Source organism: Dioscorea cayenensis, chromosome 21 (genome assembly GCF_009730915.1).
Source record: "Dioscorea cayenensis subsp. rotundata cultivar TDr96_F1 chromosome 21, TDr96_F1_v2_PseudoChromosome.rev07_lg8_w22 25.fasta, whole genome shotgun sequence".
NCBI lineage: Eukaryota > Viridiplantae > Streptophyta > Magnoliopsida > Dioscoreales > Dioscoreaceae > Dioscorea > Dioscorea cayenensis.
This window is the reverse complement of record NC_052491.1, coordinates 485326-487347: the sequence shown is the minus strand read 5'-3', so window position 1 is coordinate 487347 and position 2022 is coordinate 485326. Positions and strand designations below refer to the sequence as shown.

General features: G+C 44.4%; 1 non-coding gene across 1 annotated transcript; it reads left to right on the top strand.

Annotated features, from left to right (window-relative positions):
- Positions 1-234: 234 nt before the first annotated feature.
- Positions 235-340, top strand: LOC120252662. Its single transcript, XR_005534119.1, has one exon. It is a non-coding gene; the product is annotated as a small nucleolar RNA R71 (small nucleolar RNA).
- Positions 341-2022: the final 1682 nt, after the last annotated feature.

The following is a 2022-nucleotide window of genomic DNA, read 5'->3' as shown; positions in this document are numbered from 1 at the left end:
AACTCTCCACTTGGGCCGCCAATGAAGTTACGCATCAATTTCATGGAGACCCGGCCACCTTTTTCTTCTCTCTAGCGTTTCCTTTGGTAGCTATTTAACCCCATTTCCTCAATCAATTGGCGAGCCTCATCGGGGTCTTGCTACCTAAGGTACCTCACACCACCGCATCCAAGAGTTGCCTTGTACTCGGGTTCAAACCATTGTAGAAGGTTTGAACAATCATCCCACTCCGAGAATCCGTGTTGCGGACACTTGCTGGGGAGTTCCTTGAACCTTTCCCATGTCTCAAATAGAGACTCCAATTCCAAGCGCATAAAGGATGAGTCTCATTCCTAAGCTTCTTGATTTTCGGGAGGGAAATAGCGGGCTAGAAAAAGCTTCTACCATCTCCTCCCATGTAGTGATTGATGCCCTAGGTAATGAGTGTAGCCACTGTTTTGCTTTCCCCTTTAAGGAAAATGGGAAGGCTCTCAATTTGATGGCATCATCTGTCACACCATTGATCTTCAGCATGTCACACACCTCGAGGAAGCTCTCTATGTATTTGTTTGGATCCTCATCGGCCGATCGTTGGATTGTGTGGGACTGCTGCGACATATTGATGAATCCCGGCTTTATCTCAAAATTCGAGCTGTAATTGGGGACGCACAATACTCGATTGTGTCCCCAACACTTGAAAAAGTCCAGCATAATCGGATAGTGTCCATTGTTGCTCGATTACATTCCGCCATGTTAGTCGAGATCCTTCTACTTCCAAATAAAATTTGGATTAGAGTCTGTTCTTATCGAGGTTCTTTCCACTTTCCTTGAAGTGTACATTCAAGCTCAAGGTCTCCTTCAATCAATATGATGGATTCCCTCGGGTCGTAACACGGAGCTGCACCAAAAAGTAAAGAAAGAAAAATCAGAAAAAAATGATAGAATAAGAAGTGCAAAGTATCTCTAAAGCGCCTAGCTCCCCGACAGCGGCGCAAAAACTTGACAAGGTCCCCTTGCTTATATCCCATAGTGCGGGCTTGTCGAGTAATAATCCCGGGTGGCGGGGTCGAATCCAAAGGGAGTAGGGGGTGAAAATACTTAATTTGATTCTTAGCTATGTGGAATATCAATAGTGATAAGTGTGAAATTGATTCAATTCTCAACAATAAAAAAACAACAAGTGAAAGAGCAAAAAGTAAGAAGAGGGTAAGGCAATCGATAAAGAATGGGGTACTCGGATAATGCTTCACCTAGGATAATCGCTTCAAGTGCATGAACTGTCTATTATGCTTCCTAATCAATGAAATGGTGAGTCGTGGAAATCCTTACATACATAGTCCCAAATCTAAGGTCAACTATGCCTAACTCTATACATGTCCCGGAGGAGAAATCGAACAATCTCAACACCTCACTTTTCGCATAGAGTTGCAATGAGCTCTAGGATTCAAGTGATAAATCTCTTCCTAAATATAGACCTACCCCTTTGGTCCGGATGGAAGGTCCCCTAGCCACAATTAAGCCCTAGATACTAAGATCCTCTCAACGCTTCACTCCATTGCACGCAACTAGGCCCCGCGGAGGTTCATCCCATAGACCATTCACTCCATTATGGCCGCAAAGAACTCGAGGAGCGGAGGTAGAATCTATCACGTCCGGAGGGAAAGGGACGGCTCTGTGCTCTCGACTCACCCTCTCAACCCTCTCCAACCCTAGCTTTGTCTAGCGCTCGTGGTGTGTCACTCACTCACAAGGTTACCAACAAGAACTCTCAACCCTCAGTGTCACTCTAGGGAAATGTTCATACAATCAAGCATTCAAGGTTGGAACTCACAATAAACATCAATGTATTGAAAGCATAATAAAGAAGTTCAATGAAACGAATACATCCTAGGGTTCGCAATCATCCAAGTACCCGCTAGGGGTTTAGTTCTCCATGGAGCTTAATACAATCAAAGAAATCGAATGTAAAAGCAATGAATCCATAAAGAAACCCCTCGATGGTCATGTCGATGGTCTTGTGGAGAGTCCTCTACTAGATCGTCA